This window comes from Canis lupus, chromosome 23 (genome assembly GCF_003254725.2).
Source record: "Canis lupus dingo isolate Sandy chromosome 23, ASM325472v2, whole genome shotgun sequence".
Taxonomy (NCBI): domain Eukaryota; kingdom Metazoa; phylum Chordata; class Mammalia; order Carnivora; family Canidae; genus Canis; species Canis lupus.
This window is the reverse complement of record NC_064265.1, coordinates 6,067,495-6,091,317: the sequence shown is the minus strand read 5'-3', so window position 1 is coordinate 6,091,317 and position 23,823 is coordinate 6,067,495. Positions and strand designations below refer to the sequence as shown.

The 23,823-nt window shown below is 38.5% G+C and overlaps 1 long non-coding RNA gene across 1 annotated transcript; it reads left to right on the top strand.

Moving 5' to 3' along the window:
* The first annotated feature begins 556 nt into the window (after positions 1-556).
* Positions 557-23,823, top strand: LOC112668916 (uncharacterized). Its single transcript, XR_007405161.1, has 4 exons — positions 557-979; positions 4,911-5,010; positions 18,621-18,743; positions 23,438-23,823. It is a non-coding gene; the product is annotated as an uncharacterized LOC112668916 (long non-coding RNA).

The window sequence follows — 23,823 nt, the reverse complement described above, 5'->3', positions numbered from 1 at the left end:
TGGTGGTTACAGACTCTTGGGGAGGAGGCAGCTGGGGGGATATGGTATAAGGGTACAAGCTTGAAACCAGTAGATAGATATGTCATAGAGATCTAAGGCATAGTATAGAGATTACAGGCAACAGTACTGTATTCTAAACCTCAATGTTGTTAAGAGGCCAGATCTTAATTGTTCTCACCACAAATGAAATAATCATGTGACATGATAGAAATGTCAGCTAATGCCAGGGTGGTAATGATGTTACAATATATAAATGTATCAAACCAATGTGCTGTACACCTTAAACTTACATATTATATGCAAGTTATAACTCAATAAAATAATTTTTTAAAACATTAAAAGAACAACAACAGAGCTATTGCCCCAAATCCCAGTTTCTTCCCAAGGTTTTTGAATGTATTTTCAGTCTCTCATACTCTCATTCCATATTCAAGAGTGGTAGTCATGTGAAGGCATCTGGGTAAGAATGTGAAAGGAAAGCGAGATCTCATCTGAGAACTAGAGCAATGTTCTAAGAATGGCTTCGCAGCATTTGTTCAGTCTTACAGAAGGAACTTGGAATTTTCCTGTGAAGTCAGTAAGTTAAAATAAGACAAGCAAAATCTTTAGGAAATTAGTTTGCCCAGTGTCATGTTTCAAAAATAATAGTATTCAGCAATAGCAAGATTTTGTTTTAAGGTCAGGGCATTCAACTTTCTTGCTATTTTTAGTGACTTCACTACCTGAAATATTCAATGAATTATTCATAGCTGCACAGAAATGGCCATACCCTCTGTTGGTATTTTGAAATAATGACAGATTTCTAGAATGTTTGCTACAACTGAGAATGTCGGCTATGGGTAAAGAAGCAGCAGTGCCACCAGTTCCCAGCCCTTCTCTCAATACCTGGGAAACAAGCATGTCATTTTGCTAGGAAAATCTTTCTAACCTCCAATACAAGTGGCACTAGAGAAACCACGAGGGAGCTATTATTTTAGAGGTGGGTAATCATCATCATCATTTCCACTTTTGTGCTTCTTCTGTTGGCACTCATTCTTGGTCTGGTCCTTTTAAGTCACTTGATATTGCAATTTTTAAACTTGCAAGATAGATAGGCCTGCCAGAAGATATTGCTATGAAACAGTGATAATAATTGAAAGATGGTTCTGAAAATTATATGATGCCCCTCTTGCTAATTACTCTCCAGCAAGCAACTGAGATTATAATATTGAAAGAAACTCAAACCCCCAGCAGTATGGCTTATGGCTTATCCCCCATGTGTAGGCAGAGCTCTCTGTACTTTAATGACTGCTGTGAGACAAGAAAGGCAGAAGAAAGGAGGCCAAGGTGAGAGAGGTCCTGAGTAGGGGCATGGGTGGGATTTACTAGGGTGAAAATTAAACAAATCTTCAATGAAGTTTTCCTAATCAAAATTATTAAAGATTTAATTAAAAAAAAACATGGTGATGATGAATTAGTTGGAGTTATTTCAAAGATAAGGAAGAAGAAGAAAAGGGAGGGGAAAGAAAAGGAAAAAGGACTCACTGTAAAGTCTATCTTCAAGATTTTTAAGGGTCAAGTCAGACATGCCAAGACTCACATTCATACTTCACCTTGAGGAAGTGACTACACTACTGAGCATTAAAGTTTTCCTCACATGTAAAAGGAGGATACCTCAAAGAGTAGGGGCATTGATCACATACAGATACATCTGTACAAAACCTGGCACACAAGGGGAAATCAATAAATGTGTATCAACTTTCTTTCCTCTACTCTTACTAAAACAAATTCCCATGGCCTGAAAACACATATACATCAGCATCTACCCAATCTAATCTATAGTAATGATTGGGGAAGTAGATCTCCTTAATAAGTTACTGTCTCCATTTCTTCCTCATGTTGGTTGTGCTATATTCCTGTACTTTCCAAAGTATAAAAATTATTCCTGTCTCTTTTTAGAAGGCACACCTTGTAGATTTGGAAGGGAAGACCCAGACGTCTTAGTGCCAAACCAAACCAAATAAACAACAAAAAGCCTGATTTAGCAACTCCCAGGGGCATCAGACTTATTGGGCCAGCTACCTAAGGCCTTCTAACACCAAGGGGATTGCCAACTTTTACCAACATATGGCTCTTTAAATATTTTCTTTACACTAAGTAAATTGTATCAGCCATTTAAAAGTGATAATTGATTTTCCCTTTTCAATATGATCAAGAACTGGGAATTTTTAGTTCACAGGATTGATACAATGATATTTTAGGAAAGAAGCTGTGATAACTTTGTTTGTTACAGATAGAGCTTCCTCTCTGAACCTACACAGAATCAACTTCAAATTCTAACTGTGCAACTTACTACTTGTGCAATGAATAGCAAAGTCTTAAACCTTCTGAGTCTCAGTAATTTTGTTCTTATATGGAGGGTATTTAATGACCTCCTCTGTGCATAAGACTGTGAGTTTGAAACCAAACAATCATGCAAGTGGATAGAGCCAAGAATGTGGTAATTCTCCAGTAAATGTTAGATCACTTACAAAATTTCACTATAACCTAAATTTAAATCTTCTTCCACTCAAAAAATTTTAAAGTGGTATAAATTACTGGACTTAGAAGGATTTGTTCAGTAGCCTACAAGACCTTGAATATAAGGATATAAATTAAATAGAATTTCAAACCCCCTATATATACCTTTTCCCTCCCTATTCCTTAAGTAATGTCATATACCATTTTTACCATCCTGTGTAGACTTTCAGTTATTGTGGTATACTTATCTGCTTCTCTGGGTAGGTGGGATCTAAGTCATTAAAACACTGATTGTATCGCTCCCACATTTTTATTGTGGTATGCTTAACCATGGTATTTGTTCCTGAGTACATATCAAATTAGATATATAATTTGTTGAAGATTTCAAAGAAAGTCTCAAACATGAATAAACGGCTTGACTATGAGGTGAAGGAAACTATTTAAAAATGACTTTTATTTGAAATTATAGAATCAAAATCTATCTGGAATTGGAAAGTGTCTAGGTGATCATACTGTCCAACCTCATTTAAAGCTGTAGAAATCAAGGTCCTAAGAAATAGAATGGCTTCCTTGATTATAGAAGTTTTAAGTACAAGAAGTCCCAGGATCCTGAGATTTGGAGTCTTTTCAATAACAGGAAGAAGGCGGCAAAGGAAAAGCCAAGGAGTCATCATGATATTCATGTTCAGAGATCTTAAGGATTGTCACCTGTTTTCTATCTTAAGGCTATATCCCACTATCCCAGCTAGAAGAAAAAGTGAAGCATTATCTTTGGTTCTGCAGTATCCCTTTGTGGTTCTTAGGTCAGTGCAAGGACTTCATAGTAAGCCCCTAAAAATTATAGTATGCAGTAGAGTAAAATGATTTCATGTATTAGAATTAGAAAGTGCTATTTAATTTCCATTTGACTTAAAAAATAGTTATACTGTTCCAATTTTCCCACCTAAAATATGAGAAATAATTATAGTACCATTATAGATTTAGTTTATGAAATCAGTAAAAAATGTATGTAAAGTGCATTATATTATGCTTAAGACCCATGTGTTTTCAATAATTAGTTCTTTCCTCCCACTGCCAAATGAAGAACACAGAGATAGTCAACCACATAGAGTAACCCGACATCTGATGAATGAATGATGGGAGGTCCAGGCAATTTCTGTGTGAGCTTGGAAAGAAGACCTCAAAATGAATTCATTCTTGGAGATCCCTGGGTTGCTCAGTGGTTTGGTGCCTGCCTTCAGCACAGGGCGTGATCCTGGAGTCCCAGGATCGAGTCCCACATCGTGCTCCCTTCATGGAGCACTTCTCCCTTTGCCTGTGTCTCTGCCTCTGTGTGTGTGTGTGTGTGTGTGTGTGTGTGTGTCTCATGAATAAATAAATATTTAAAGAAAAAAATGAATTCATTCTACTCAGTGTTTATGCCAACAAAAGCTTCCATCCAACTTAGAGGATGTAAGGTATCCTCCATCGTAGTAAGACTTGAGCCTGCACAATTGGAGTTCTTATCATTGTGGAATGTAGCTGCTGAGTAATGGTTTTCAAATTTGGAGAGTATATAAACCTGAATTAGTCCAGAGATCACATCAGTATCCTTCTATTTATTCAAGTATTTATGAACTTTTTTTTTTATGATAGTCACAGAGAGAGAGAGAGAGAGAGAGAGAGAGAGGCAGAGACACAGGCAGAGGGAGAAGCAGGCTCCATGCAGGGAGCCCAATGCGGGATTCCATCCCGGGTCTTCAGGATCGTGCCCTGGGCCAAAGGCAGGCGTCAAACCACTGTGCCACCCAGGGATCCCATTTATGAACTTCTTATATTGACCTATCCTTCTCTAAAGGAGGAGGGAGAGTTGAAAAAGAGAAAAATAATGACAAGTATGATACAGGTAGTAAACAATCATTCATTGATAAACTTGTTTACAGGACATGAAGGTATCCACCTGGGATATATTGTCTCATTTAATATTCACTATAATATTTAAGATAGACATTATTTCCCCCATTCCCAGAAAGGCTAAACACTTATCTGATGACTCAACCCAAATAGATTAAACCTGGAATTCAAAGCCACGTGTCTGACTCCCAAATCTAAATTATTTTTACTCTTCTAAACACATTATTAGTATGGCCAAGACATGATCAATATTGACAAATATGAAAAAAAATAGGGATGTTATTCTGTATCTGATGAGAGTTTTTGCATAAATATTTAGAAAGAGCATTTTCAGTCACTACCCAACATTGGGAATAGAAAATAATTGCATACATTATTAATTCTGGTGACCATTTATTTCTGCTCTCCTATTAATAACTGAGGGCTCAGTATAAACAAGAAGTAAGGATAATTGGAGGAGGGGCAAGATGGCAGAAGAGAAAGGTCCCCAAATCACTTGTCCCCACCAAATTACCTAGATAACCTTCAAATCATCCTGAAAATCTACGAATTCGGCCTGAGATTTAAGGAGAGAACGGCTGGAATGCTACAGTGAGAAGAGCTCGCGCTTCTATCACGGTAGGAAGACGGGGAAAAAGAAATAAAGAAACAAAAGGCCTCCAAGGGGGAGGGGCCCCGCGAGGAGCCGGGCTGAGGCCGGGGCGAGTGTCCCCAGGACAGGAGAGCCCCGTCCCGGAGGAGCAGGAGCTGCACCGACCTTCCCGGGTGGAAAGGGGCTCCAGGGAGGTGGAGCAGGACCCAGGAGGGCGGGGATGCCCTCGGGCTCCCGGGGACACTAACAGACACCTGCGCCCCGGGAGAGTGCGCCGAGCTCCCTAAGGGCTGCAGCGCGCACTGGGGACCCGGAGCAGCTCGGGGGGGCTCGGGGGCGGCTCCGCGGAGGGGGCTGCGGGGCGGGAGCAGCTGGCTGGGGGCTCGGGGGCGGCTCCGCGGAGGGGGTGCGGGGCGGGAGAGCTCGGGGGGGCTCGGGGGCGGCTCCGCGGAGGGGGCTGCGGGCCGGAGCGTGAATCCAACAGCGCAGACTCCGGAGCACAGGGCGCCGGGACACAGCCCAGGATCCGGCCTCCCTGGGACAGTCAGAGGCCGGAAGGGCCCAGGACAGCAAGGACGCTCCTGCCCGGAGCTGAGCAGATCAGCAGCCCCGCCCCGGAGCCTCCAGGCCCTGCAGACGGAGAGCTCTGTGGTTACTGCGGGGGCTGACTCCAGGGCTCCAGAGCTGGCCCCGCCACTGCGGTTGTTCCTCCTGGGGCCTCTCGGGGTAAACAATCCCCACTGAGCCCTGCACCAGGCAGGGGGCAGAGCAGCTCCCCCAAGTGCTAACACCTGAAAATCAACACAACAGGCCCCTCCCCCAGAAGACCAGCTAGACGGACGAGTTCCAGAGGAAGTCAAGGGACTTAAAGTATACAGAATCCGAAGATACTCCCCCGTGGGTTTTTTTGTTTTTTGGTTTTTGGTTTTGTTTTTTTTTTTTTTTTTTTGGTTTTTGATTTCTGTTGGCTTCCCCCACCCTTTTTCTTTCTTACTTTCTTTTTTCTTTCTCTTTTTCTTCTTTTTTCCTTTTTTTTCCTTTTTTCTTTTTCTCCTTTCTTTCCTTCTCTCTCTCTTTCTCCTTTTCCCAATACAACTTGTTTTTGGCCACTCTGCACTGAGCAAAATGACTAGAAGGAAAACCTCACCTCAAAAGAAAGAATCAGAAACGGTCCTCTCTCCCACAGAGTTACAAAATCTGGATTACAATTCAATGTCAGAAAGCCAATTCAGAAGCACTATTACACAGCTACTGGTGGCTCTAGAAAAAAGCATAAAGGACTCAAGAGACCTCATGACTGCAGAATTTAGATCTAATCAGGCAGAAATTGAAAATCAACTGAATGAGATGCAATCCAAACTAGAAGTCCTAACGACAAGGACTAACGAGGTGGAAGAACGACTGAGTGACATAGAAGACAAGTTGATGGCAAAGAGGGAAACTGAGGAAAAAAGAGACAAACAATTAAAAGACCCTGAAGATAGATTAAGGGAAATAAACGACAGCCTGTGGAAGAAAAACCTATGTTTAACCGAGGTTCCCAAGAACACCAAAAGGGACAGAGGGTCAGAATATGTATTTGAACAAATCATAGCTGAAAACTTTCCTAATCTGGGAAGGGAAACAGGCATTCACATCCAGGAAATAGAGAGATCCCCCCCAAAATCAATAAAAACCGTTCAACACCTCGACATTTAATAGTGAAGCTTGCAAATTCCAAAGATAAAGAGATCCTTAAAGATGCAAGAGACAAGAAATACCTGACTTTTATGGGGAGGAGTATTAGGGTAACAGCAGACCTCTCCACAGAGACCTGGCAGGCCAGAAAGGGCAGGCAGGATATATTCAGGGTCCTAAATGAGAAGAACATGCAGCCAACAATACTCTATCCAGCAAGGCCTCATTCCGAATGGAAGGAGAGATAAAGAGCTTCCAAGACAAGCAGGAACTGAAAGAATATGTGACCACCAAACCAGCTCTGCAAGAAATTTTAAGGGGGACTCTCAAAATTCCCCTTTAAGAAAAAGTTCAGTGGAACAATCCACAAAAACAACTGAATAGATATCATGATGACACTAAACTCATATCTCTCAATAGTAACTCTGAACGTGAACAGGCTTAATGACCCCATCAAAAGGCACAGGGTTTCAGACTGGATAAAAAAGCAGGACCCATCTATTTGCTGTCTACAAGAGATTCATTTTAGACAGAAGGACACCTACAGCCTGAAAATAAAAGGTTGGAGAACCATTTACCATTCAAATGTTCCTCAAAAGAAAGCAGAGGTAGCCATCCTTATATCAAATAAACTAAAATTTACCCTGAAGACTGTAGTGAGAGATGAAGAGGGACACTATATCATACTTAAAGGATCTATCCAGCAAGAGAACTTAACAATCCTCAATATATATGCCCCAAATGTGGGAGCTGCCAAATATTTAAATCAATTAATAACCAAAGATAAGACAAACTTAGATAATAATACACTTATACTTGGTAACTTCAATCTAGCTCTTTTTATACTCGATAGGTCTTCTAAGCACAACATCTCCAAAGAAACGAGAGCTTTAAATGATACACTGGACCAGTTGGATTTCACAGATATCTACAGAACTTTACATCCAAACTCAACTGAATACACATTCTTCTCAAGTGCACATGGAACTTTCTCCAGAATAGATCACATACTGGGTCACAAATCGGGTCTGAACCAATACCAAAAGATTGGGATCGTCCCCTGCATATTCTCAGACCATAATGCCTTGAAATTAGAACTAAATCACAACAAGAAGTTTGGAAGGACCTCAAACACGTGGAGGTTAAGGACCATCCTGCTAAAAGATGAAAGGGTCAACCAGGAAATTAAGGAAGAATTAAAAAGATTCATGGAAACTAATGAGAATGAAGATACAACCTTTCAAAATCTATGGGATGCAGCAAAAGCAGTCCTAAGGGGGAAATACATGGCAATACAAGCATCCATTCAAAAACTGGAAAGAACTCAAATACAAAAGCTAACCTTACACATAAAGGAGCTAGAGAAAAAACAGCAGATGGACCCTACGCCCAGCAGAAGAAGAGAGTTAATTAAAATTCCAGCAGAACTCAACAAAATCAAGACCAGAAGAACTGTGGAACAGATCAACAAAACCAGGAGTTGGTTCTGTGAAAGAATTAATAAGATAGATAAACCATTAGCCAGCCTTATTAAAAAGAAGAGAGAGAAGACTCAAATTAATAAAATCATGAATGAGAAAGGAGAGATCACTACCAACACCAAATATATACAAAGGATTTTAAAACATATCAGGAACAGCTATACGCCAATAAATTAGGCAATCTAGAAGAAATGGACGCATTCCTGGAAAGCCACAAACTACCAAAACTGGAACAGGAAGAAATAGAAAACCTGAACAGACCAATAACCAGGGAGGAAATTGAAGCAGTCATCAAAAACCTCCCAAGACACAGAGTCCAGGGCCAGATGGCTTCCCAGGGGAATTCTATCAAACGTTTAAAGAAGAAACCATACCTATTCTACTAAAGCTGTTTGGAAAGATAGAAAGAGATGGAGTACTTCCAAATTCGTTCCATGAGGCCACCATCACCTTAATTCCAAAACCAGACAAAGACCCCAACAAAAAGGAGAATTAAAGACCAATATCCCTGATGAACGTGGACGCAAAAATTCTCAACAAAATACTAGCCAATCGGATCCAACAGTACATTAAGAAAATTATTCACCATGACCAAGTAGGATTTGTTCCCGGGACACAAGGCTGCTTCAACACACGTAAAACAATCAATGTGATTCATCATATCAGGAAGAGAAAAACCAAGAACCATGTGATCCTCTCAACAGATGCAGAGAAAGCATTTGACAAAATACAGCATCCATTCCTGATCAAAACTCTTCAGAGTGTAGGGATAGAGAGAACATTCCTCGACATCTTAAAAGCCATCTACGAAAAGCCCACAGCAAATATCATTCTCAATGGGGAAGCACTGGGAGCCTTTCCCCTAAGATCAGGAACAAGACAGGGATGTCCACTGTCACCACTGCTATTCAACCTAGTACTGGAAGTCCTAGCCTCAGTAATCAGACAACAAAAAGACATTAAAGGCATTCAAATTGGCAAAGAAGAAGTCAAACTCTCCCTCTTCGCTGATGACATGATACTGTCCATAGAAAACAGAAAAGCCTCCACCCGAAGATTGCTAGAACTCATACAGCAATTTGGAGCGTGGCAGGATACAAAATCAATGCCCAGAAGTCAGTAGCATTTCTGTACACTAACAATGAGACTGAAGAAAGAGAAATTAAGGAGTCAATCCCATTTACAATTGCACCCAAAAGCATAAGATCCCTAGGAATAAACCTAACCAAAGATGTAAAGGATGTATACCCTAAAAACTATAGAACACTTCTGAAAGAAATTGAGGAAGACAAAGAGATGGGAAAATATTCCATGCTCATGGATTGGCAGAATTAATATTGTGAAAATGTCAATGTTACCCAGGGCAATATACACGTTTAATGCAATCCCTATCAAAATACCATGGACTTTCTTCAGAGAGTTAGAACAAATTATTTTAAGATTTGTGTGGAATCAGAAAAGACCCCGAATAGCCAGGGGAATTTTAAAAAAGAAAACCAATGCTGGGGGCATCACAATGCCAGATTTCAGGTTGTACTACAAAGCTGTGGTAATCAAGACAGTGTGGTACTGGCACAAAAACAGACACATAGATCAATGGAACAGAATAGAGAACCCAGAAGTGAACCCTCAACTTTATGGTCAACTAATATTCAATAAAGGAGGAAAGACTATCCACTGGAAGAAAGTCAGTCTCTTCAATAGATGGTGCTGGGAAAAATGTACATCCACATGCAGAAGAATGAAACTAGACCACTCTCTTGCACCATACACAAAGATAAACTCAAAATGGATGAAAGATCTAAATGTGAGACAAGATTCCATCAAAATCCTAGAGGAGAACACAGGCAACACCCTTTTTGAACTCAGCCACAGTAACTTCTTGCAAGATACATCCACGAAGACAAAAGAAACAAAAGCAAAAATGAACTATTGGGACTTCATCAAGATAAGAAGCTTTTGCACAGCAAAGGATACAGTCAACAAAACTCAAAGACAACCTACAGAATGGGAGAAGATATTTGCAAATGACACATCAGATAAAGGGCTAGTTTCCAAGATCTATAAAGAACTTATTAAACTCAACACCAAAGAAACAAACAATCCAATCATGAAATGAGCAAAAGACATGAAGAGAAATCTCACAGAGGAAGACATAGACATGGCCAACATGCACATGAGAAAATGCTCTGCATCACTTGCCATCAGGGAAATACAAATCAAAACCACAATGAGATCCCACCTCACACCAGTGAGAATGGGGAAAATTAACAAGGCAGGAAACCACAAATGTTGGAGAGGATGCGGAGAAAAGGGAACCCTCTTACACTGTTGGTGGGAATGTGAAATGGTGCAGCCACTCTGGAAAACTGTGTGGAGGCTCCTCAAAGAGTTAAAAATAGACCTGCCCTACGACCCAGCAATTGCACTGCTGGGGATTTAACCCAAAGATACAGATGCAATGAAACGCCAGGACACCTGCACCCCGATGTTTCTAGCAGTAATGTCCACAATAGCCAAACTGTTGAGGGAGCCTCGGTGTCCATCGAAAGATGAATGGATAAAGGAGATGTGGGCTATGTATACAATGGAATATTACTCAGCCATTAGAAACTACAAATACCCACCATTTGCTTCGACATGGATGGACCTGGAGGGTATTATGCTGAGTGAAGTAAGTCAATCGGAGAAGGACAAACATTGTATGTTCTGATTAATTTGGGGAATATAAATAATAGTGAAAGGGAATATAAGGGAAGGGAGAAGAAATGTGTGGGAAATATCAGAAAGGGAGACAGAACATGAAAGACTCCTAACTCTGGGAAACGAACTAGGGGTGGTGGAAGGGGAGGAGGGCGGGGGATGGGGGTGACTGGGTGGCAGGCACTGAGGGGGGCACTTGACGGGATGAGCACTGGGTGTTATTCTGTATGTTGGTAAATTGAACACCAATAAAAAATAAATTTATTAAAAAAATATATAAATAAAATTAAAAAAAAGAGTAAGGTTAATTAAGACAGATATTTAACTTTGGGAGGCTTATTAGTATAAAAAAGAAGGAAAATAAGAATATATGGAAGAAAGAATAGATATTTTCAGATTATTTTAAGAGTTTTTTAATATTCAGAAATATTTTCAAAAGACCCATTAATTCCAATACTTAACATTTCTTTTAGGAATCCTGATTGAATCTTGACTTATTTGCTCAGCTGTTTATAACAAAAGGATCATTATGTTCTTTGATTCTGCATCACACTTTCCACATAATGGCTGTTTTATTTTGAATGAATTGATAAGCGAGCTTTCAGAGGAATATCACTAATATACTTAAAAGCACTTTTCACAGCATCAGAACAATGCTTCTACTTCAGTTCATAATTGTCATCCCCATCCCTCTACACCCCACCCGCTTCAACTTTCACTGTTACAATTCCTAATGGTAGTTTTCCTGAACACTGCCTGTGAACTTAAGTGAAGGAAAATTTATGTCAGGATGTTCTGCTGACAGAATATATGCCCAGGAGAGATGCCATCTACAAGGTGAGAAAGGAGCACATGAAGTTAAGGGAAGAGCAGGGCTGCTGACATCTCAGAGCTCCATAAGCCAACTTACAACTTCTTGAACTCACCTTACTAAGCTTACACATCAATCTTCTGCCTCCTAGATTCATACGGGCTCAACCAGCTCCAAACACATATACTCAAAAAAGATTCCCATGTATTTCAACTGACTCTGTGTCCAGCTCGTCATTAGTGTATGAAAATGAGATTTCAGAATTACAGGGATTAAGTAGTGGTCTTCGTGTCACAGTGGGAAGGTTTCCATGATGAAAGAGCAAGAGAGAACAACTTTTGCACACAAATTTCATGAAGCCAGACTTACTTTAATGTCCCCCAACACAAAACACAAGTAACAAACAAACTTAGACATATACTTAAAAAATATTTAAAGTTTGTATGAGAAAACCTTTAAAATAATTACCCATTATAAAAAATTCATTTGAACAGAGAGAAAAAGAATATGTTCATGTAAAGGGAGACCAAGGAATATTGCACATGTATCAATTCTTCCTAAGTAAATGTATAAATTTCATGTTATCCCAATGAAATGCATACATTGACCATAGCGTTGAGGGCCCATCTGGGTTCTCTATTCTGTTCCATTGATCTATGTGTCTATTTTTCTGCCAGTACCACACTATCATGATGATCACAGCTTTGTAGTACAACTTGAAATCAGCATTGTGATGCCCCCAGAGCAGATCCAGCTTCTGGTTTTCTTTTTCAATAACCCCTGGCTATTCAGGGTCTTTTCTGATTCTACACAAATATTAAGGTGGTTTGTTCCAACTCTCTGAAGAAAGTCCATGGTATTTTGATAGGGATTGCATTAAATGTGTAAATTTCCCTGGGTAGCATTGATATTTTCACAATATTAATTCTTCCAATCCATGAGCATGGACTATTTTTCCATCTCTTTGTGTCTTCCTCAATTTCTTTCAGAAGTGTTCTGTAGTTTTTAGGGTATAGATCCTTCACCTCTTTGGTTATGTTTATTCCTAAGTATATTATGCTTTTTGGTGCAATTGTAAATGGGATTGGCTCCTTAATTTCTTTCTTCAGTCTCTATGGTCAACTAATATTCAACAAAGCATAAAAGACTATCCACTGGAAAAAGGATAGTCTCTTCAATAAATGGTGCTGGGAAAATTGGACAGCCATGTGCACAAGAATGAAACTAGACCATTCTCTGACACCATTCTCATACACAAAGATAAACTCAAAATGGATGAAAGATCTAAATGTGAGACAAGAATCCATCAAAATCCTAGAGGAGAACACAGGCAACACCCTTTTTGAACTTGGCCACAGCAAATTCTTGCAAGATACATCTATGAAGGCAAGGGAAACAAAAGCAAAAATGAACTATTCAGACTTAATCAAGTTAAAAAGTTTCTGCACAGCAAAAGAAACAGTCAACAAAACTAAAAGACAACCTACAGAATGGGAGAAGTTATTTGCAAATGACATATCAGATAAATGGCTAGTATCCAAGATCTATAAAGAACATATTAAACTCAACAACAAAGAAACAAACAATCCAATCATGGAATGGACAAAAGTCATGAACAAAATTTCACAGAGGAAGACTTAGATATGGCCAACAAGCACATGAGAAAATGCTCCACATCACTGGCCATCAGGGGAATACAAATCAAAACCACAATGAGATACCACCTCACACCAGTGAGAATGGTGAAAATGAACAAGACAGGAAACAACAAATATTGCAGAGGCTGTGGAGAAAGGGGGACCATCTTGCACTCTTGGTGGGAATGTGAACTGGTACAGCCACTCTGGAAAACTGCGTGGAAGTTCCTCAAAGAGTTAAAAAATAGAATTGCCCTACAACCCAGCAATTTCACTGCTGAGGATTTACCCCAAAGATACAGATGCAGTGAAATGGCAGGACACCTGTACCCCAATGTTTATAGCAGCAATGTCCACAATAGCCAAACTGAAGGAGCCTCGGTGTCCATCAAAAGATGAATGGATAAAGAAGATGTGGTCTATGTATACGATGGAATATTACTCAGCCATTAGAAATAACAAATATCCACCATGCTTCATGTGGATAGAACTGAAGGGTATTATACTGAGTGAAGTAAGTTAATCGGAGAAGGACAAACATTATATGGTTCCATTCATTCTGGGAATATAAAAATTAGTGAAAGGGAATAAAGGGGAAAGGAGATAAAATGAGTGGGAAATATCAGTGAGGGTGACAGAACATGAGAGACATCTAACTCTGGGAAATGAACAAGGGGTGGTGGAAAGGGAGGTGGCAGAGGGTTAGGGTGACTGGGTGACAGTTACTGGCAGTGCACTTGACGGGATGAGCACTGGGTGGTATGCAAAATTTTGGCAAATCAAACTCCAATAATACTAACAGTTGTTATTTATAGAGTGCTCCACTAAAAAAGTAGCAGAATACATATTCTTCTCAAGTGCAAATGAAACATGCAATGAGCTGGACTATATCCTGAGTCATAAAATAAGCCTTAACAAATTAAATATGTGCATTCATTTATCAACTTTATATTTTTTCTTGGATCATAAAAAATTAAAATAAAAATGAATAACAAAAGATATTTAGAAACATCCCTAAATATTTGGAAATTAAACATATAAACATAAATAAACTAAAGGGAAATCTCAAGGGAAATTTTTAAAATATTGACCTAAGTAAAAGTGAAAATAGCATATCGAATTTGTGAGAAGCAGCTAAAGCAGGGTTGAGAGGGAAATTTATAGCATTAAATGTTTATGTTAGAAAACAAGGAAGATCTATGCTTCTACCTTAAGAAACTAGAAAAATATGAACATATTAAACACAAAAGAAGCAGAAGGGGGGGATCCCTGGGTGGCGCAGCGGTTTGGCGCCTGCCTTTGGCCCAGGGCGCGATCCTGGAGACCCGGGATCAAATCTCACGTCGGGCTCCTGGTGCATGGAGCCTGCTTCTCCCTCTGCCTGCGTCTCTGCCTCTCTCTCTCTCCTCTCTGTGCATTCTCATAAATAAATAAATAAAATCTTTAAAAAAAAAAAGAAGCAGAAGGGAAACATAATGAAAACAAAATAGAAAAGCAATAGAGACTATCAATTAAACCCAAAGCTGGATCCCTGAAAAGATCAGTAAAATTGATGTCTTTAGCATTGCTGACCAAAAAGAAAAGGAGGAAAAAACAAGATATCCATATAAAGAATGTGCACATCACTAATGATCCCAAAGCCATTAAAAGAACACTGAAAGAATACTAAGAAAAATCCTATGCTCATTAATTCCCACAATTTAGATGACATGTACCAATTCTTTAGAAGGCACAAACTACTAATTCCCACTAAAAAAGGAAAAAGTAATAGAAACAACCCTATATCTAGTAAAGCTTTAATTTTTGTTAGAGATTTATTAAAAATGAGACAGAAGATTGTCAGATCCAGATTGTTTCAAAGGTGAATTATACAAAATATTTAGGGAGAAAATAATAAAATTTCCACAAAATCCCTTCCATAAAATAGAAAAAAAGAAGGAATAGTTCCCCCTTTTCCTCCTCATTGTATAAGCCCAGCGTTAACATAAAACTAAAACCAGGCAAGCACATTAAACTGTAGTTCAATATCCTTCATGAATATAGACACAAAAATTCTTGACAAAATGTCAGCAAATTAAATACAACAGTATCAAAAAGGATAACTGTAATAATCAAGTGGGGTTCATTCTGGGAATACAAGACTGATTTAACATTCAAAAATCAATCACTGAAATTCACAGCAATGACAAACTAAATAAGAAAATCATATTTTCATTTCAATAATTACAGAAAAAAATGAATAAAATTCAACATCCATTTATGATAAAAACTCTCAGCAAAGTAAGAATAGATGGTACCATCCCTATCCTACTAAAGAGTATACACAAACATTCCATATCTTATTTCATATTTATTGTTGATCATACATAATTATCTTTTCCCCAAGGATCAGAGATAGGGTCAGGATGTCTTCTCATGTCATTCCTACTCAATATCAAACAGGAAGACCTACCCAGTATAACAAATAAAGAACAAAACATTCAGAATAGAAAGAAGAAATAACTTCTGTACTTCGTAACAGCCTGAATGTCTCTGTAGAAAATCTCAAAAAACCTACACACACACACACACACACACACACACACACACACACACACAAAATCCTCCTGAAACTAATATGTGAGATTAACATGTAGAATACCAAGTCGTTACATAAAAACCAATTGTTCTGTATGCTAGCAATATGCAACTGGAACTTGAAACTGGAGGAAGAAACAATATTAATCACAATAGTACCAAAATAATGAAGTATTTAAGGATAAATATATCAAAACATGTGCAAAATATGCAGGCTAAAAATTACAAAACAGTGGTGAAAAAGAATCAGGTATGAAGCTAAATAGAGAAATGTATCATGGTCATGAACTGAATATCCAAGATTTTAAATGCCAGTTCTACTTGATCTATAGACTCAACACAATCTCAATCAGAATTGTAGCATACTTTTCATAGGCTATGACAAGCTGATCTAAAGTTATATGGAAAGGTAATGAATCTATAATAGTTATAACCATTCTGGGGAAAAAAACTGTGTTGGTAGACTAAAATTACTTGATATTAAGACTTACTATTAATTGCAGTAACTAAGATACTGTGGCGTTGGTGAAAGAGCAGACATTGATGGGTGAAACAGAAGGGAGAGCTCAGAAATGTACCCACACAATATAATCAACTGATTTTTTTTCACATAGGGTCAAAGGCAATTTAATAGAGAAGGAACAGTTTTTAGGACAAATGGTGCTGATGTGTTAGAACCATTTGGATATCCACATGCCAAAAAGCAAACATTGACATTACATCTCATACAAAGATGAACTAAAAACAGCAATATAAAATATAAAATTACAAAACTTCCAAGAAAAAAAGAAATACCTATGTGACCTTGGGTTTGGCAATGAATTTTTAGATACTACATCAAAGACATGATCTATAAAAGAAAAAATGAAAAATTAGATTTTTCAAAATGACAAGCTTTGGCTCTTCAAATGATTTTCTTAGAATGAAGAGACAAAATGCAGACTGAGAAAATTATTTTCAAGTCACACATCTGATAAATGATTTTTATCAAGATTATTTTAAGAAGTCTTACAATGCTATAATAGGAAAACAAACTACCCAATTAGAAAAATGGGCAAAGTATCTGAAGAGACACTTCATAATCCTATGAGACAGAAAGAACAGGAAAGGCAATATAAAAAGTTCTAGCTATTCAAAGATATTGACTTTGATCTGTTGAGCCATAATGTCATATCCCAAAAAAAGAATGCTTCAGAAGACCTTTGGAAATTGACTCTGGTCCTATTTGAATATTAAACTTTGTTGCCTCAGATTACTCTGTAGTTTTAATAGTTTTATCTTTTGTTTAACTCAGCTGGAGCTTTAAAAAAAAGCTAATATAATCATCTAATAAAAATGCAAATATTGGAAAGAATATGCAGTGAAAATTTAATCTTCCTTTTATGCTTGACTTTCAAGCTCTTACCCAAAACCCTAATGCTAACTCAAGCTGTAACCCCAATCTTACCCCAGTTTCTTGTGCAGTGTAGATTATTCCAGTAAGTTCATGCACAATAATATGCACATAGTTTTGCATCTTGCATTTTTCTTGTCAACACACACACATACATACACACAGAGTATTTAATGTGATATGCTATTTTGGTGATGTACCATAATTTCTTTTACCAGCATGCATTAATAAATATTTTTGTGCTATGAACAGTATTGACATTTATTTTTTTTTTAATTTTTATTTATTTATGATAGTCACACACACAGAGAGAGAGAGAGGCAGAGACACAGGCAGAGGGAGAAGCAGGCTCCATACACCGGGAGCCCGACGTGGGACTCGATCCCGGGTCTCCAGGATCGCGCCCTGGGCCAAAGGCAGGCGCTAAACCGCTGCGCCACCCAGGGATCCCCCAGTATTGACATTTAAATCATTGTCTTTTCATATATGTATAGGCATTTTTTTGCTCAACAGTGTGTGTGTGTATATATATATATGTATATATATAATATTCCTTAATATTTTGAAAAAAAACTCATGGACATACAGACTCCAGGGTTGGACTAGTGCTAGAGATATTTTTGGAACAATCCAAAGTATTTTAAGTATTATTTATTTATTTATTCATGAGAGACACAGACTCTCATGAGGCAGAGACATAGGCAGAGGAAGAAGCAGGCTCCCTGGAGGGAGCCCAATGTGGAACTCGATCCCAGATCCTGGGATCACTACCTGAGATGAAGGCAGGTGCACAACCGCTGAGCCACTTGTGTGTCCCCTAGATTATGTTTTCTTAGCTATTTCATTTCCCTATCTACTTCAACCATTGAGTTCACTTCAATAAACTGAGCATGTGATGCGTCCATCCATGTGTCAAGCACTGCACTAGGTGCTCTAAGCAACACTGTAGAGGCAAAGACACAAATCCTAGAATTAGCCAGCCTGAATCTAAGTAGAATGAAATTACTAAATAAATGTAAAATATCTTCATTGAATTTATAATTTAATTAATGTCTTGAAAGAGATAACAGCTATGCTAAGTCTGGGAATGGTGGGGCATCCATGGTGATGGTTGTATGCAATTGAGTAGAGAAAATGGCTAAAGATCTGCAAGATGTCCTTAGACATTTGAAGCATTGAGAATATTTTCAGTCAATTATATTTAGAGAAAATCAGATTGTTAATGACTGTGGTTTAGGGATCCACAATTAGATTAATTGACTAAAAACCCAGGGAAAGAGAAATGCTCATGGCAAGAAGAGAATCAAGGGAAGGTAAAATCATGAAAATTAATGACAATCTCTTTTACCATCAACAGGCTCTCTTTTGAACCGAGCCACTTGTGCCAGACTATTACTGCAACAAACAATCAAGTCTGTCTGCTCCTAATAAGTGCCAAGATGCAGGGGGTTAGTTCTGTACTCTCTGCTCCAGGGTTTAGGTTAGTGCCTGACAACATGGTAAACACAGAATAAGTGTTAGTTGTATTTTCTCATCCTTCCTCTGCTCTCTACTACCCCCACCCCAATTTCTCCTGGCTGGGACCCCAGGTATCAACTCTTCTTTTGACTCGTCCATTTTGTTATACCACTAAATTGATGTCCACACTTGGATTAGCTCTGCCCACATCCATGATTTCAATATCCATGATGGGTGTACAGAAACTTTCTCCATAGAAAAGGTCCTGCTAGTTGGACCTCACAAACAAATAATCCCATCCCTGCCCGGACCAGAAAAAGAGGTTCTATGACACTTAGAGCAATAGTGACCAAAGAAGAAAATTAGAAAAGAGAAGTTGGATGTAAATAAACAGGGCAGAAAAAATATCTTTAGTTCATTTTCTCATCCTATCTCTGATTTTTTTTTTTTTTTTTTTTTTTACTCATGAGAGACAGAGAGAGAGGCAGAGACACAGGCAGAGGGAGAAGCAGGCTCCATGCAGGGAGCCCGACATGGGACTCAATCCCGGGACTCCAGGATCACGCCCTGGGCCAAAGGCAGGTGCTAAACTGCTGAGCCACCAGGGATTCCCCTACCTCTGATTTTTAATATCTCAACTTTCATGAGAGCACTTTATTTCCAATTTAATTTGATCATTAAATCATATAGAATATCATTCATTATTCCTATATAATATTTAGGCACATATTAATTTCAGATACTTAATGTTCTATGTTAAATTTAGACATTTATCCTAAACAAAGGGCAATATTTAAAGAAAAACTTTCCTCTGAAATGTCTCCTATCCCTCTCCCTGATCCTGGAACACATGTGAGTTGGCCCATTCTGTGGATTTGCAAACCAATGATCAGATGTATGATATGTTTGAAGTGGCTTGCTAGTAATGACAAGTACAGCTTCCAATTCTAAATCATAGTTGCTCTAAAAGTTTCATGTAGGTAATAATTTTCTGCGCGGTGTGTTAAAAACTGCTTTATAATAGCAACTCCCACAAAACCTCTTCAGTTATATGGGTCTGTTAGCATTTTATTTTAAACACCATTTTGACAGGTGCATTATGTAGTTATTATATTTTCCATGCATAGAACATTCTTGACATTCACTTCTCTTATAGTTTTCTATTAGAAAAAGAAAAAGTTCAGGGAAAAAAAATCATCTTCTTGGCTGAATGAGAATAAAAGAGAAGTCCATTTTTTGATGAGTCTTTGTGTCATTGACCTGAAGTAAAACAAACACAAAACTCATTCAGACAATTTTCATTCATTCAGGTACTCACAAACTCGTTCACTTATTCCGCATTTATTATTATTTCTTTTTACCATGCATATGGACGTGTGCTAAGCACAGGAAGCTAAAGACAAAGACCGAGTTTGTGACTGCATGAAATTCATCTTCTTACATGGGAAGCAGTAATACAGACAGGTAATTACCACAAAGCGGTCATAGATATGCTAGAAATAGAAGTGGCAGAAAGACAAGTGGGAGCCAGGAAAAGCCTCACATAAAAGGTGTCTTTCCTCAGAAGGGTCATCTTTCATCAGATCAATATGGAGAAAAGCATTCAAAGCTGAGGAAATTGCCTACACAATTACAGAGAGGAAGGAAGAAGCTGGAGGGCTGGGTGCACATGATAGCTCAATACAGATGAGAGTGAATAACCTGGGCTGGAGTGAGACAGTGAATGGTGTCCCCATCATCAGAGACAGACAGTGGGTACCTCGGGAGTAATTCAGTCTTCAGGGCTGCAGAAATGGGAGGATGCATATGGTAAAATCATGGTGTGGTCTTTCTGTGATATTTAGAGCTCTCCTTATGTGATCTTAACGTCTTTCCTTTCACCTCCCCTTTCTCTTCCTCACTCCAGCCACAAGGGCCTCTTTCCTGCAGTTTCTTAAGGAGGCCAAGCAGATTCACCACCCCCACTTCTCCCTCTCAAGGCTTTAGTCTTTAGTGCCTTTAGTGCCTTTGTGCTTAGTCTTTCATCTGTTTGGTTTGTTTTCCTTCCAGTCATCTATGCTCTTGTTCCCTCACTATATTCAAATCTCCACTCAAAAACACCTCCTTAGGGAGTTTTCCCAGACCATGTATAAAATAGAAGCATTTCATTATACATATGATGTTTTTACTTTCTTTTTTTGCCAAGTGACACTTTGAATTATATGAGATATTTCTTTATTGTCTGTATCCCTTACTAAAATATAATTAAGCCCTTTCAGGGCAGAGACTTTTTTCATTACCATAGAGCAGCAACTAAACTATCCCCTGACATGCAGGTAATGGTCCATATTTTCTGAATGGTAAATACACCAAAGAGATGTATTTCTCTACACAGATAGACACTATACAGTTGTTACAGCACCCACCACGCACTATACAATACCACAGTGGAAAAGTTGGTGAAATTGTCCTTGATGTAATTTTAGTTTCATTTTTTGAAAGAGCTTAGAGAAGGACTCTTTACTAACATGAAGTAATAAAGTCTCGAGAAAGAACCTTCTGTGCCTCAGAACCTTTTGTTATGGGAAGTGGCACCTTTTCACCCACTATCTTCCCTCAAAGGGTGACAGCCCTAAAACAGGAAAAGATTTGATAAGCAAGTGGTTTGCTAACTAATTTCTTTCCCTTAGGTACTTTGTTGAGTTTGGTGTGAAGCTAACAAAGAAACTGTTATCTAAAGATCTTGTTCTGACTACCCCAGAACAGCACATATCTCCATATCACCAGTCAATCTTATCTCTAATGGCTATAGAAAAATCCTTTGCCCCAGTAACATGTCAAATTTACTCTGAGTGTAGACAGTCTTTTTAAATCAAAGTGTCCATCACAGGGGAAGAAATAGGTTGTTCAGACCTTGGGAAGAAGAGGAAAGAGGATTTCTTTCCTTATGTTCTTTCAGCACAAATCATACAGTTTCCATTAATATAGTCTCCTTTAGGGTATCTAGCCTTTAGTGGGTCATCTGGGGTCTGAAGTTAGCAATGGATTAAAGTATGAAAAAGTTGAGTCAGCTAACAATGACTGCCTCAGAAGGTTTGCAATATGGATGATGTACATTGCTTTATATAGTTCTGTGAATTCAAAATTTTCCAGGATAATTGTGTATTTGCTTTATAATCAGATAATAAAATAAAGTCCACCTATATTTTTCCTAACCAATAAATTTAAAAATTCAGTCCTCATGCCTTCAGGATCTGTTGAACATAGAAGTTCTTCCTCTAGGCTTGGGTAAGTGCAGGCCATGACTTACTAACTTTCTCTAGTAGTAGAATTTTGGTTTTAGATGTGGTCATCTTACTAATATTTTTTTTGATGTTCCCATGACATCGTTTCTGAAAATGGGTCATCAATGACCACTCTGCACTGGAAAATCAATAAAATTCTGGTCATTCCCTCCTTTCCTGTCACCACTCTTACTGAATGGAGAGAGGAAAAACCTATCTCAGAGAGGTGCGGTATAAGGTATCATTCTGATTCAGTGCATTGTCATTTCTATTGTGTTTTTGCATTCAAACAACAAAAAAAGTTGAAGTGGTATCCCTGGTCTTTATTTATACCCTTGGTTAACTGGAATTGTTCCATGATGGTTTTCCTGTAACGTCTACAGCTGCTAAATTGAGTGACAAACTGCCCTGCTTTTCCTATTCTCAACCTGCTACTTACTTTGCAGATGTGTATATTATTGCCTTTTACAAGAGAAGCATTGGTAGGTTATGCTTCTGCCTTCCAATGTCTTGGAAAGTAGCTGTCAAGTGCTACAGCTTTCAAGTTAAGCAACCTTCTTTTTCACTTCTGGCATTACTGCCTGCCAGCTGTATGACCTTTTACTTAGTCCTTTTCTTCATTTGTGAAATAAGGGGATACCATGTAGAATTATTTTGGAGACTCAATAATATAGCACAAGTGAGGCTTCAGGACTGGGCCTGATACCTAGAGCTGAGAGAATGTTCCTTATGATATTACTGGGTATGTTCACCAGAGTCATTACCAAAGGAATCATTAGCCATTGTTAGATAAATAACTACTTGGAGCTACTCACCTTGGAGCACCTGTCATATTACTAATCCACTGAGGAACAGCTATATTGCACACCAGCTGCTCCAGAAAAGGATGATCTAACACTGTGAGATACCAAATCACCCCCGTCCATATCTTGTAAGGTCCACCACAGGGAATCCATATGTGCCACATTGTCTGTTTCAAATAAGTCCACTTCAAGCATTTTTTCCTAGCTCAGTAAAAATCCCTCCAGTCCTTTTTCATGTGATGCTGTAGGTGACATTTGCCCATTAGCTTACATAGATATAGATGATAATTTCTTGCAATCTGTTCCCATGTGTAAACAGAAGAAACTTAGAAACTCTATTCTCAGAATCTGAAAATCAGTTTATACATGTTATAAGAACTTGAATCAAACTTTTGATGAAATGTATCATAAGTTCTTAGTATTATTGTTGTGAGTAAAGGATGCTTCTAGTAGTTTCAGGGGTAGAATTGTGTTGGACTTGTAAACACAGGTTTATAGTGGAAATAAATTATTGTACAATATAAATGATAAAAATGCTGCTTTCTGGATCCCCCCGAACTTGTGCCCCAAATGCTGAGTGTAAAAATCTCATTTGAGAGGAGCTCTTAAACTCACATGGCTCTTACCACCTCCTTCTGCTCCCTTTATAGACAGAGAGAAAAAGAAGAGTGAGAGAATGTATACACACCTGGAAGTGTCAGTGATTAATGCTCTTACTCCATTGTGTCTTCTGAAGAGCCAAGGTCCATGGGTCTGCCTGCCCTGTCTTTTGTCTTCTGTGACACCCATAGAGAACAGTTTGATGATCTAACAGAGAAGTGGTGCCTCCTATTCTGTTAAGGCAATCAGTGGAGTGAATGAGTAATGAGTGAGAAGACATTAATACCACTGGTGCTTAATGAACTCAATCGTCTTTGCTGCATACCCCTAATTTCCACAGCCTGCTAAATAAAAGTTTATTTATGTTCTTTAGTGTATGATAATTTCCACATATGAGCTTTAATAAAATAAAAAGAGGTACAGGTAGAAGCACTAC